The 15,223-nt window shown below is 40.6% G+C and overlaps 1 protein-coding gene across 8 annotated transcripts in view; it reads left to right on the plus strand.

The window, feature by feature from the left end:
• Window positions 1–15,223, plus strand: part of LOC144126116 (uncharacterized) — a 208,794-nt gene that overhangs the window by 132,599 nt on the left and 60,972 nt on the right. Inside the window, exons 6-7 of one of the 8 annotated variants that reach the window (XR_013313451.1) lie at window positions 1,444–5,239; window positions 5,305–11,279. The exons of the other annotated variants lie outside the window; for them this stretch is intronic. The gene's annotated coding sequence lies outside the window, so the exon portion shown is untranslated. Of the gene's footprint in view, window positions 1–1,443; window positions 5,240–5,304; window positions 11,280–15,223 lie in introns of those variants that run through there. 8 annotated transcript variants of the gene reach the window in all.

Here is a 15,223-nt window from a genome sequence, read left to right on the forward strand (position 1 = left end):
TGAAGATACTCCTAAACTTTTTTGGGGAACTTTCCAGGTGGTGTGGATTTCACTTAGGAAGTAATTACCAATTACTTACAGGGTACAAGACATTTTTTTTCAACAACAATTATTCTTAGACCACTGCACAGCCTTGCTCTGTGTTCATATGGCTGCATTCTGATGAATGTTAATGAGTAATTATTCCATTAATTGAAATTTACTCAACCTCTAGGAATACTGCTAAATACATGGGGCTACTTGAGGTGTGTAGCTTTAAACCACAGTGTTTTTTACATGGTAGCAACCAATGTTCATCTTCATATTAGGCCACTATTTGTTTTCAAAACAAACTTCATGATGAAAAGCTTTCAGGCTAATCTGTACTCTGCCTAGATTACCCTACTGTGTTTCATGCAGAAGCACCCTTGTATTTACAAGCATAGACGATAGCCGCAGAGAATATGTGGTCCTCTCTAGGTGTTCTGTTGAGATAAGTACGACGAGAATATACTTACTGCATGACGGAATAGCTTACAGGACAGGGCAACCTGGCTGTGGCTTGGATTAGCCTGCAACCTTTTTCTGACCAAACCATTCTGTTCTGTTAGTTACCTGTTCAGTCGAGGTGTTTCTTTGCTCCCATCATTCTGGTAGCCAACTCTTTCTTACTGATGAACAGATTCTGAGGCATTGTTCACTCCTTGGTTTGTCAATCTGGGGTGGCCTGATAGACTGAATAGCCGTGCCTTGTATGAACACATAAACCCATTAACGGCAACCAGTGAGTGAACATGTAATTATTAAAAAGAGACTGCCACTTTGCTGCTAATAAGTGAATTTTCTGGAAAGCTTCATCCTAGAGTGATGTGTGGACCATTGTCATTTGGATAGTCTTGGCTAAGTTACAGGAACCGCACACTTTTCCCATTGTCTGCAAACATATGCAGCAGTACATTCAGAACAGGTGAGAAATTGAAGCTGATGTGATGCGGCCACAATAGGCAAACAAGGAATGGAAAGGCTGTTAAAAATGACATTACAGGAATACTTTCCGCAAGTGATGGTCATGTCTGTCATATTTCATTTCTTTACTAACATTTTGCCTGAAGTGTTTATCAGGTCTTAGTCATGGGTGTAAATCTGAAATTGCACGTCATGCGACTTTCATGGTAGTATACGCGCTTTCGTTGTTCAGTGGCTACGGTATTCTGCTGCTGAGCACAGGATCATGGGTTTGATTCCTGACCATGGTTGCTGCTGTCTGATGGAGGCAAAGAGTGTAAGTGCCACTGTGCAGAGATTTTCGGGCACATTTAGAAACTGCAATGTCTTGAAATTAACGTATATTCCTCCACTTAGGAGTATGTTGTAGCTTAGATGGGGCTTTTGCGCATAAAAATGCCTTGGCTATTTTGAACGCCTGTTGCGAGCGTTGAGGCTCAGTGGTGTGCTGCCATGCAGGAAGACAGGCCCCTTCTGCCGCACGTGCAACCGTGCTTTTGCAACACGGGGCAGCCTCAACCGGCACATGGAGATGCACCGGCCGTTTCGTGTCAAACACGCCTGCCACCTCTGCACCAAAGAATTTGCCTGGCCCAGTGACCTCACCACACACCTGCGTATCTCGCATGGCTCTCCTCAGACACGCCACCGGGTCAGCCGCCTTGGCTACTCTAAAGTGAAGCTGCCTCCCAGCTGAGGGCTGTCATTTTGTTCGCTGTGTTTGCATGTGATGGCAGTTCCTGCCTGACCTCAGCACTGACTGACTTCTTGGCAGTGCTGCTTGACCCCCAGGTTAAGGTCATAAGCTAAACACCCAAATATGGTTGTGCCGTCTTGAAACGGTCAAACTTGTATACATTTCTAAGGTCCCAGAAAACAAACACCTGCCAGTATTTCTGTAGCGGAGGAGCCTAAATTGGAGCTGAGCCTTCCACTTGAGAGTCTTTTAAAGCCAAAGTTTTTCAGTGGAGCATTAGATAAGGCCTATTGTTTACCTAATTGTTAGATTTCTGTCTGCTAAAGGTTTTTGTTACTGTGATCAATTTTTTAGATCTGATATTAGGCTCTAGAAAGGTAAAAATAAACATCATAAAGTTCGCTACATAAGTGAAGTGCCCTTTTTTCTTTTTTACAGTTGAGATTTCAGAACAGTCTCTATGGGATTAATCATGATTCTCATCAGTAGTCATTCTGATGACTCTTGATATGTGTTTTTGCCCTGAAGAGACATGGTATATATACAGGGAACAAAGAAAAAGGCATTTCTCTTGAAACTTACCTTTTAGTTATTACCAGTTATCTTATTTTATACTCACTAAGTGCACTTGGCTACACCAGTTGTGGTGATTCTTGTTTTGAAAAATTAGTTTTGTTCACGAAGTATCATTTACTCTATTTGTAATAAGTTCCTGCATTGCACAAGACAGCATTGCCCATATTTACAGCACCTTAGATACTAGTAATCTGCAGGGGCTGTACTCTTCTTTGACCATTTCTGGATAGACCATCATTTTCATGTGATGCAGCTTTTGGCATGGTGCAGTGTTTGCTGCGGTGATGGACATTTCTGTCCCTGTGCCTTCATGTTTCCGAGTGCGCCATGAACCAACTTGGGCAGCAGTTTACCGTGAAACTGAACAGAGTGCACCCCTTGCGGGTAAGCTAATTCGGCATGTCCAGCTCATCTATTCTCACCAGTTGGTGCTCACTGAAGGATATGTCCTTTGGGGGTAATATTCCAGCATCAAGTACTAGTGGTTGCAACACGGCCATCAGAAGAGCTACACTTTTACAAGCTTACAAGTGACTGGAATTTTTTTTTTGGTCTCGTGATTATTGCATTTATTTCTTGTGGAAAGAAAGGGGGGTTGTCCTTGTTTTTGGTATTATTCTTATTGCAAGAAAAGTTATTGACTAACCTGAAGTGGTACAAGGTTGTAGCTATGACCCTTAAGAATTTTTTCAGGCTGCATGTTCAAACTTGAAAGAACATTTTGAGGTCATCAGTACAGAAGCCTTTGCCATATTGCTTGGAAATTTCCCATAAGCATAACAGTAGAAGACACCATGTTCTTGACCTATGCTGTCCAGTTCAAAGTTCAATATGGCTACTGCTCAACATTTGTTGAACTGCAGCAATGGCCTAGTAGTAGAGCTTGTGCCTCACATGCAGGATGCACTTAGCTGAATCCTGGCACCACGCTGTGTTTTTTTCTCTTGTTATAAGCATGTTCTGGCCAGATGCTTGGGTTTCCCTGGGGTAAGCACTTGGAAAATATGCCAGCCAGTCTGACTTAAAATGGGACAAGTCTCCAAGCCCGGCACTTGGTTTCCTTCTTGTGACCTTCTTGGGAAGGAAGCCTGCCTCTTCATATCATGTCGTGCTTATTACGAATGCGTGCAGTATAATACCGTCTGTCTCTTGTCATCTCTGTAGCACGTTGCACGCATGCATAGTGAGCATTATAAACTAACTAGCCCAACAGCAGGCATTATTGAAATCCAGTCATCTTGTGAGTGGTGTGCTGGCACAGGAAGGAAGATTTTTTGTTTTTAACTTCGTTATTTACACCGTTGCATGCCACTTTGCTTAAAGACCTAGTGCGCCTTTTTCAAGTACTTCATTCCCGAGAAAGCTGAGCACGTGGGCAGGGTATGCTTGTACCCATTGGGAAACCTAAGGGTCTGTTGCAGCATTAGAGTACTCGACGTTTATGTGTTACAGCATTTTGTAGAATATACAAAGAATGCACATGCTTTACTTCTGTGACTAAAGTGTGTCAAAAGCTTTTCAGGCAGTTGCCAATGGAGACTTATAGCTTGTGTTGAGTTAATTGTAGACTATGCTTTATTTGTTTTTGTTTTGAGGAAGCAGCTGGGAACCAAGGGGCAGCACTAACTTTCAAGTTCTTTTCACCTCTTTTCCTTCTGTTTGGCTGCACTTCTGCCACTAGTATTCCTGGTTATACTGCGTGACGTTAACTGTAAAAGTGCAACAGAAAGAAAAGTTCCCAGGTGGCGTTTGCAAGCAAATCTGAACTGAAGTTGTGTTTGTATGGTAGCATATTCAGAGTATCTGAAGGTTTACAAAATTCAGTAATGGTACATAAGCAGGGTTTATTTTTTGAGAAACCGGGTTGGCGGGGAACAAAAATCGAGCAGTATTTCTTGTGCTAAAATTCGGGTACAAATCGAGTTATTCGGCAAAAAGTTCTATAATTCAATGTTTTCCAGGTCATTCCTCTGCAGCAAAAGCAGTTTACAATAAGCATTTGTTTTTGTGTGGGGCAAAGAATACTATAATATTTGCTAATTTTTTTCGTAAACAATATGGAAACGGCAGGTTAAACAAATATTTTTCATATCACTTTTTTATTATTTTTACATTATCTCGTCACGTGCATCACCATCTCCTGTGCAGCTCTTCCGTGTCCGATCTAGACCTACCTGCCTTTATACACTGCGAAGACATTCATTCAGCATCATAGCGACCATTTTAAAAGCACTACAATCTTGGAGCAGGACACCGTTAGCCGAGGTAGAGATTGATACAATAATGCCATTAAGACATCTGGTCGGTAGCCATGCCTCTCGGTTTTGAAACATACTTATTGAAATTATCCTCAGATTAGGCCACATCATGACAAACGAGCATTGAAATAGGTTTGAAGTCATCAGCTGTCTAAAGACACCTCCTCCAGAATAAACGCAAGGCATTTGCTTATTTTTGTGCAGTGTCTTTTGCTTTGTGCACTGGAAAACGGAGTTCTTTAGAAAGCACTTTTCTTAGGCCGAAGTCGGGTTTAACCCAAATTTTAAGAAATCTGGTAAGAGTGCAAGAAAAGGGTTAAACCGGGTTTTTTCCTGAAGACGAAGGACCCTATACAAAGCCATCAAATGCTGTCTTAGTGAATGTGCTGAAGAAGGGTATAGAGTTAAAAGCAGCAGTAGACATGTTGGTGCGATCGCAGGTTTTGAGGTTATTTCAGATAGTATGAATCAGATTAATGTAGTTTTAAGCTGAGCATTTTAATAATGGTTTGAATATTTGTAGGGTACTAAACATTAATGTAGGGGGGAAATGCAGTACTGGAATGGTATATCGAAGAACGCAAGCCGAGAGGTGGACTTCATATGTATTTTTGTGCATTCAGCCTGTTGCAGTAACACTGGAACAATGCACACATGAGGTTAGTGAAGGTGCTATTCTCCATTCTCATATTTTTTATCTGCACTTTACCTGATGAAGAGACAGGTTTTATAGCATGTTCCATCCAGGTTATTAAGTCATTAATTATTTGAGCAGCTTTGCCAAGACAGGTTTTATAGCATGTTCCATCCAGGTTATTAAGTCATTAATTATTTGAGCAGCTTTGCCAAGATTGCATACTCAATGTGATGACCAGTCTGTGTTTGATGGCATAAGTATCTACACAGTCATTGGAGGCTTGTAAAAGAACTGTTCGCACAATTCGTTTCTGGCTCCTACATTTGTGAGAGAATGTTGCATATAAAAGCACCTGACTTCTATGCTTTAATTCTAGTACTTGGACATTTAGGCAGGCCAGTTAAGCTCTTGCTTTTATAAATATTATACAGTTCTTTGAAAAGCATATCATTGTTTGCTCAGGCTGCCACTTTCATCAGATGAGTAAAAAGCTCACTGGCACTTCAGGCTGCATTGATTGCTGTCATGAATTCTATGCTGCATAGTATTACAGTTGATTTGTGGTAATTTGTGCTCGGAAGGAACCAGATATTTGTTTCAATTACGTGGAGTTCAAATAAGGGGAGCCTATTTAATGGCTGTATTGTAGTTCCGGTTTCTTTCAAATTGATAAGGGTCCGCTGTAGTGAGCGTAGCAGAGGACAGATACAAAATCAAGTGGAAGTTTGGAAATACCCTGCTGCATGAAAAATCAACCAAATCAAGGGTAAGAGGGATACAATTAATGAATGGGGTGAAGTGTTCTTTTTATACTTAACTCATTTGTGAAAACCCTGGTTTATGTTTATACATATAAATAAGTTATCAGGTGTGGAGAAATAACTTGAAACACTAAAATGCCAACTATGATGAGCATTGCTTTCTTCCTGGAAAGTTTCCAGTGTTTGATGTTTATGTGGGCTGTATTTTGAAGTGCACTCGTGATCTAATTTGTGCATGTTAACAATAGCTTCGTTGAGCACAACTCAAGATAAACACAACCAGGTAAACAGGATGGGTGACAGCATACAGTTGCTTTGTGAATATATAGAAAGAAGTGTTGTTTTCTTCATTTCTTCATTTTCAGCAGTAAATGAGTCCCTAAGAGTGAGTTTCGCTATATTCCAGCACATGTCTGCAGGCATGGTTGTCCACTCCTGCGGACTGATGCAGTAATTTTTTTCCTTGTGGACAAGACTTTTGCTCAACAAATTGTTGTTTGTCTGAATGCTTTACAATGTAATCGTCAAGCCTTACTCACCCTGTCTTAACCTTTCATGTTCTTGTGCAGTAGATGGCAACGTGTTTAAATGGAAATAGAATGGCAGGTGAATAACAGCTTGTTGGCTGACAGATTTTTCCTGTGTATAGGTTTTAATAGCATTGAACGGGCACATACTTCTTTAAGAAGCTGCACAAAATTTCTTGTCTTCCCGACTTCGTCGTGCAGATTTTTTTTTTAACTGTCGCCGGGGTCCTTTGATAGTTTCCTGATGCTCATGAAACACTTTGACATATTTTCTCGAGGGGCTAAACCTTTCACTTGAGACCATTGTCCTGCCAGCTGTTGCTTTGCAGGGTGTTCCATGTGGAAACCAAATACATCGGAACTGAATTTGGTGCCCATGTGCAAACAAAGTAGAAATAGACACAAAACAATAAGTGCACAAGCGTGGTGTCCAGGCTATGGATGCTAGTGTCTGTGACCTAGTGTGGTTTTCTGGTTGCTTGCAGGATGTCATTTTCTAACCAGTGTTTGAACTAAGGCTTCCCCTGTTTGTCTCAAGGTGATGCAAAAAACACCTGGGAAATTGGCCTGTATCAATTGATTACCACATTCAGATGACATACAGGCTACTTTCTGTTAAAATACAACTTTTGTAATCTAGAAAATGCCAAGGAATTTATACCTACCACAGGTCATCGCCACAGGCCAACTGTGACGATGTCAGTTGCTTTTTTCATCATGGATATCTGAGGCTATACCACACTATCACCCATATAAAGCCAGTGATCACAGAATTGTCTGAATGTCATCATCATAATGAGTTTGCATTGTGTGGCGGGAAAAAATATTACATTTTCAACTCCGAATTTCTCATGAATATATACATCTTTGGCTACAAAACTAACTTCAGCAGAGCTACAAAAAGCCAAACAGGTGAATTTTACCTAGAACGAAAATTGGATGGAGTTGTTCTTGGTGCCCCTTAAACCTCACCTTCTGCCACATGCTTTAGGGTTGCCTTCTTAGTGCCATACTTGGCACAAGCAGAAAGCTGTGCCCTCTGATCAATGCAGTGTTATATGTACACTCCCGGCAGCTTATGAATCTTCTTCAATGGTGTTACAGAATTTCATGACCAGTTAAGAAGTATCTAAAGGCCAGGCTGCAGCTTTATGGACATGATGAAGTATATGTCAAACCACCAACAATTGGACACCATAAAACCCCATCAACTCACCTAGCTATCTGTCCTGAAACTGTGGGGTTGCAGCATGAAGCCCTCATATGCTGAGGGTATTAGCCATCATGAGGGCTGAAATTTGCCAGTTGCATGGGGAGTTAAAGCAATAACGTGCACTTATATTTGAAGTTAGTTTCTTATCGGAGATATTTATAAATGGAGCTTCACCTGTAATTATGTGTACATATAAAAAAAAATAATGCACACTCACTGAGCACCCTCTCCTTGGTCAGCACTGTACATAGTGGTATGGGAAGTGCTGTTGCTCTACTCTTTTGTTTACTGTCTTAATGGAGGTGCAGTGTAAAGCTTATTCCTGAGATTGACACCTTTATTTGACATCTGTGCAGCAGACAGTTTTCAGGGCTGGGTAAGCTTGGTAAAGTAACACAGTGATGCCCCAATACTGCTCCCAGCATCTGGAAGGAATGTTATTTCTTTGTGAGTTAATATGCTGCATGGCTTTCAAGAAACTGTTTTTCTAGAAAGCTTTGAGCCTGTACTGAGTTGCAGCCTTTATTGTGTTCCATGTTTTATTCTCTGCTTTAACGTTGCTAAGACACAATGCTGTTTTAAAAGGTTCTTTGTATATCTGAATGTGAAACAGTTGAAGTTTGGTTCTGCAAGTCTCATTTTCTTTTAGCGATACAGCAGGAAAATTTTCAAAGCTTTAAGAAGGTTTCCCAACACAGCCAGGATGCATGTGACATAGTAGCAAAGGTCATATTTTGGGGGGTCATAATGTAGCAAATAAGTTTCAGTGGGCTGAGGGAAATGTGTGCTGCAATGAAACTGGACTGAATTGAAATGGGCACTCAAAACCAGCAATTTGGATGGCAAACCAGTACCAGGATGGCGGATCAATCTGTGTATTTCACTATACTGAAGACTTAGTACGTGTATTGTGTACATGGCACTTTTGATAAAATGCTGTAATTTCGTGTGTAACTTTTCGCATTCATTATTGCCAATTTTGTAAACTAAGTGAGTTTATCTATGCCTTACGCACATTTCTTAGATGTGGGTTCGATCCCAGCCACGCCGGTCGAATTTCGATGGAGGCGAAATTCTAGAGGCCCGTGTACTGTGCGATGTCAGTGCACGTTAAAGAACCCCAGGTGGCTGAAATTTTCGGAGCCCTTCACTGCAGCGTCCCTCATAGCCTTAGTTGCTTTGGGACGTTAAACCACCATAAACTAAACCAATCCATTTCTTAGAACATATGCCTGCTGGGTGCTTTCAAATTTAGTAAGACATATCAGTGCCTCTTGCTGGAATTCTCAGGTCATTTTCTTTGAAAACAGGTTTTTTCTCAACCTCTTCCCAAGATAGGGAGTGAAGGAAGTGCACTAAATATCAAGATTTTGTTGGCTTGCTATATCTTCATTGGTTGCTGATACGGCCTAATCTAAAAAGCATATAAATTGATTCAGCTTTTCTTATTTCCTGGGCAGTGCACCTAAAACAAGCCTCAGTACATGGCTAAAAGCAGGTGAGCATGGACATCAGCGGAGTGCCAAATAATTTGACTGTAAGCTTTAGTATGGAGAAGGGTTGTAATGCATTTCACAGGCATTCAATTCATGATTGAATTGCAGTTCACTGATATGTCTCAAAAGAAAAGTATATAGCCGGTTTTTCTTGTCTGTACTTGCCCGTGCTGTTGAAGGTTGGAGGCCAATAAAAAGCTTGTAATAAGATTGAGGGTAGTGGAGCCAACCAGAAAAAAAGGAAAATGTTCAGAACAACATAAAGAGACTAAGAGAGTAACGGGGGCTAAAGAACAAACTCAAGGCAGTATTCTAGCTGAAATAGAGAAGAGGTCATGGACTTGGGCAACACATCTAATGCAGAGAACAGAGTAACAGAGTGGGTACCAAGATAATGGAAATGTTGGCAAGGGTGCCTAATGGCTGGTTAGGATGGTGAGACTTGGTAATTTGGTAGCTGTGTTTGAGGGACTTTGAAAGCATGAAAGAAAACAGCATCTCGTACCATGTAATCTTTGCAAGATGTCTCTGATCACTTCTCATTCCACTGCCATTGCATCATCGAAGCAACTCTAGAGTCCTTGCTTTTCCTGAGTGTTTTGGAAAATGCCTATTGGGAATGCATAAAAGACTCCCTTGATGAAACAACTGTCTTCCATAGGCATTGTTGAGTAAAATACTGAGGTGAGCTGATTCACAGCTTCAATGTGAACTTGGTTTGGTACCGCTTTTTTTTTTTATAAATCAGTTTTATCTTTAGCCATACTCTTCTCATATTTATGTTTATGGATGTTTTTATGGCGCAAGGGCAGCCATGGCCAAAGAGCGCCTTGGCACAAGCTAGTTTCGACTTCACAAGGTGGGGTCAAAGACCCATTTTCCAAGCATTTCACTCTAAATAAGCCGAGCACCAGACCAGGGGAAAACTTGTACCGATTTTATCACCAGTGGGTACCTGGCGGCACTGGGGATCAAACCCGCACCTCCCGCATGCGAGGCAGATGCTCAACCACTCGGCCACTGCTGCAGTTTTTTTTTAATATTTGAATAATTGCAATTTCTGATAATCAAATGCAAATGTGTGGCTTCCGAGATGTTTTAGGTACACAACCAGACTGTTAGTGGGTAACTTGTACTTTTCCATGTGTGACCAGTAGTGTGGCTTAAATGTCTTTCAGGGAAAGAGTAGCAGTATTTCAGTGTTAGTTAAGTGCACATTTTAAGTCTTGGTGTGTGTCTTATTATTGGGAGAGTGGATGGGGACATAATGCAAAAAGCTGCATTTACTGTGTGCATAGCAAGGCCAAGCACAGTTTTGGGCAAATAATGATAAGGAATGGGGGACTATACCTCTTCAGAATATCAGCATGGAAAGTGTGTATATCGCCCTCTTAATCATGCGGTGTGGACAGGTTGGCACTGGCTGTGTACTTTATGCTTGTTTGCAAGACAAACCATGTTACACCATGCTTTTGCCGTGTAGGGCTGTGTTGGGAAGGCAGTTTTGACATACTGGAAAGAAATCTGGTGGTAGCTTTGAGGCTATTCTGTATCAAACAACTGTTTGCCATTAACTTGCACAAGTAGAAAGTTTGGTGCTTTTAGTGTCTCCTTTGGGTACCGTAAGCAGGCCATCCCCGAAAGACATCGTATGAGTTGCTCTCTTGTTTTTTCGTGGTGTATGTTTATATTGTACTGCATTGTTTTCAAGCACCAAAGCTGGCTGTATAATTTTACTCAATACCAGACAGCTGACAAGCTTTATTTTGCAAATCAGGGAACAGGTTCTGCTGTTCTAGCACGAATACACAGATTCTCCCAAACAAATGTTCGTGGCATTTAGTTTTCTCAGGCCTTCTTTTTCTAATATTTTCCATAATCTGTATTTGCAGATTATTATTGTTTTGGTATGTGTATTTTATGTATATTATAAGTTGAAGGATTTTATTATTCACAATGTGGAAGAGTGGATTTGTCATGCTGCTTTTTCTGGGTATTTAACAGTGTGTCTTTCACATGAGGCTACCAACCATGCTCGCATGTTCAGAGTTTGTCACAGTTGTGAAAGAAGAGCATGCTCATCTTGAATTTTGTCTCTTTTTGATGAATAAAATTAATGTTTTATACTCTTTTTCATGTTTGAAATCTTGTGCTTCGCTTGGTAGAAACACAAATCCCAACAACACAACTTCTGAACTGGCATAATTCATGTTGGGCTTGTGGCACTAATTAACTATTTGTTTCATTTTTTGTACTTGTATGGGGAGCAGCTGAAGTCTAAAAACATCATCTAAAAGGTGAGAAAGCAATGTTTGCATGAGCTGATGCATTTTGTATTGTGACAAATTTTTGTCCTTTTCTTTCTTTCCAGGCTCTGTCAGGAACTCTGCCCACAGTGGTCAAAGTCGTTGCAAACAATGGCAAGCACATCGGCGACACTATCTTGTAACGCCACCTTCAAAGTTGAAGCCGAAGGGGTACATTTGCTACCAGAAAGGACACGAGCTGGCGACTTTTGTATATGAATGGGTACTTCAGCACCAGTTGCGACAATGTCTTCTGGTGTCCATCAGGACTTCTACCTTCAGTTACACACTTAACTTTTTTCTTACGTGCCATGGAAGTCTTAATATGTGAGCATTCATTGAGATATCTTTTTTTTCTTTTGCAAATTAGATGCCTGAGTGCATGTTCTTGACTAAACATATGAGGTTTGAACCTTCGTGTGCTGTAAGCTGTTATGTTTTAGAGGTTCTGACTCCTCATGCGCAGACAGCAAATTTCAATGCATCCAATTCTATGGCGTTATTCAAGGCTGAAAAGCACTTTTGGAATGTGCAGCACTGTGCTGGGTGAAAGCAGCTGAAATGAATCTGTTTATTTTGGTGTAGTTGTAGCTTGCATTCTTTCCTAACAATCTGAAGGCAAAAAATAAAGGATGAAAGGGAGATCAGACTACACGACTAATGATCAACTCGCCTTGGTTTCGTCAAGCCACATGGAGCATAGCATGTAAGCAAGATTGCTTTGTGCATACAAGTAGAAAATTTTAACCGGAGGATGAACTAGCCGTCCCACACAACAGAATCCACAAGCAATGTCTCTTTCACCAGCATTGTGCCCGTGTGTTCTGTGTTGTTCTGTAAATTCTGCAATTTGGATAAACCATGCTGGATTGATAATAGGTATATATGTTAACTGTTCTTTTCCCCAGGCTTGTATTTTTTCACATTTTGGGTTTGAAACTTGACCAGCTGAGTGTCGGGCCAGTTTGTGTTTGCATGCTCTCTGAGTGGAATTTTTTAGTATGCTGGTTGAAATATTATGATATGGCGGCCTTTAAAGGGACTCTGAGGACAAATAGAATGCCTGTATCCATACGGTACCACTTTCTAGTTACAAAGAGACTGCAGTCGCTTAAAAAGGAGGTTGTATAATCTAGCAAAGACCAAACAACAGAATACAGATGTTGCCATCACTAGCTGATTTGACAAGTGAACTGCATGCGTTGACATCGATTTTTTGGTATCCCACAGGCTATGCTACATAGTCATTCACTTCAACACGGTGGTGACCAGTCCTTTACGGTGTAGACATCGAAAGTTTGAGTCAAGTGGCAGGGAAATTTCCAAATTCAGTTTTCTCTGCCATTAATGTATTCGCTGCAGGACAAACGTCAACGCACCCAGAAAGAGCCGGAAAATCCATTTTCATTGAGAACAGGAATTGCATGGAGTTGTCCTCAGTGTCCCTTATGTGGAATTGAAGTGCACACATGCTTGGCACAGTGTACACTTTTGTTTGTATCTTTTCTTTGCGAGTGTATGGGAATCCACTTGCTTCATTCAACTATAGTTCCTTACTAAAGCAGAACATGTTTTGTAAAACATGAGCCTATCCTTGTTTTGTTGTCTTCTTTGGGTTGTGCTTAATTGTTTTGTCATAATTGCAGTGAACATTTTTCTTGCTGCTGTCATTCCTGAGGGCAACATTGTTGTACTGGTTACATGCCAACTGTTGCTTTAGCTTGCACAGTTTTGTGTTCTTGATCAAATGGTGGTTATACAGGGTGTGTTTCACCTAAGACTTCACACAATTTTTAAAAATGGGCTTTTTGAGCTAGAAGAGCACTTTTTCGATATAGCATTGTCAGTCGTGCAGTACACCAGAATACAGCTAAGACGTGCTAAGTAGCAGGCTCGTTAACTAATATTAAATAGTAAACTATTTGACTATTACTGTTAGGCTCCTTAATTGTTGAGAGGCCCACTGTAAGTAATATCCATATCAGTTTTTATAATTTCGAAAACGCGGTTCCTCTCGGCGCTGTGGCCCAACAAACTTAGGATATTTCTGAGTTGCACTGGAGAGGTTGCTGTGCCTGCCAGCTTCTCAAAAACGCATGTATTTTGGCGCGATGCAGCCGAAATTTTTTGAGCCACAGCGCCGAGGGTAACCGCGTTTTCGAAATTCTAAGAACTAATATGGATATTACTTACCATGGGCTACACGGCTCTCAATAATTCAGGAGCCTACCCATAGTAGTTAAAAAGTTAACTATTCAATATTAGTTAACCAGCCTACTAGTTAGCACGTCTTAGCTGTATTCTGATGTACTACACTGCTGACAATGCTATGCTGAAAAAAGTGCTCTTCTAACTCAGAAAGCCTATTTTTAAAAATTGTGTAAAGTCTTAGGTGGAACACCCTGTGTAGAAAGTGTATTAATGCAGTAAAACGATATTGGTACCAAGACGATGTCAGGTGTATGTGCATGAAATTTACTATAGCCATGGTTTTACTGGCTGCGCACATATCTTGTTATAGGTTTGATTTTTCCCTTGCAATGGTTAGTTGGTGATGTATTTTTCTTCTTCTTGGAGACATTCATATTCTGTCAATTATTTGCAGATATGGCAGCATTATGCATTAAAAGAGCACATACTTTAGTCACGTGCAAACAGGAAGAAGTGAAGCAAAAGCTCTAACATTTATTGAGATTTTTCTATTAGTAGCAAGGCAATGAAATTGAAAAACATGAACTGTGTAAATGTACCTGTAGTATTGTCTGGTGGAAAACCACAGACAGTTGGGAAAGGGTTTGCAGCCCCCCTCAGCAAAGTCTTCCAGCTCTCTGTCTGTAACTGAAATGGTAGGCCAAGCATTCCATTAGGGCATTTATTTTGACTTGACACTCACTTTTAAACAGCTAATATATTATGCACCTTAATTGTCTGTAGAACAGATGAGTGATAACTGGCAGACACTAGTAACAAATAAGCTGTGGGCTGTTAAGTGTTTCTTTCACTGTTCTTGTTTTGGCTTCTCAACTGAATTTAAAGAGATGTCTCCTAGGAATTTTCAGTTTCAAACATGTTAGAATAACTTCTGTATATTTTTCACCCTGTTCTGACCATTTGTGCCAAGTTATGCTGCTGCTTGGAATTTTGTTTCTGCTCAGGTTGCTTTTAACCCTTTGTATCCTAACGGCCACATATGTTCCCAGAATGTATGGACATACAACTGATCATATTTCAGAAGTGAAGATATGAAATAGTATTCAAATATTGCTGCCATATCAGGTAATGTGGCAGTAGTGTTTGCATGCTCTTTCAGAGCTTCACTTCTGCCACATGATCAGTCATCTGTTCATACTTTCTGCCCATATATGTGGCTGTTCGGATATACAAAGAGTTAAAGTATCCTGTTTTGTGGCCTCACTTTGAGTGACATTTGTGGGAAGCTGCATTTGCTATGTTGGCCTGGAACCAACTCCGAACTTACTAATTGATAAGTGGTCAGGCTTGTTTTCGGTGATTTCTCACATTTCTCAATTGGGGCCAGTTGTAGCAACAGGTTTAGCCATTCAACATGTGCACAGAAATTTTGCTGATAATGTTAGTAACATTACTGCTGGTTTTGGTTTCAGTTGCTGATTTGTGTTCTTTTAACGTAATAGATTAAAAGATTTATTTGTTGTAATGGAGGGGTACGATTGAAATATGTGATGGGATCACCGACTCGTGTTGTAAGATTAACGATTAACTTTTAAAGTAGGCCTGTACGTATCGCTT

The sequence above is a fragment of the Amblyomma americanum genome, chromosome 3, assembly GCF_052857255.1.
Source record: "Amblyomma americanum isolate KBUSLIRL-KWMA chromosome 3, ASM5285725v1, whole genome shotgun sequence".
NCBI classification, from domain to species: domain Eukaryota; kingdom Metazoa; phylum Arthropoda; class Arachnida; order Ixodida; family Ixodidae; genus Amblyomma; species Amblyomma americanum.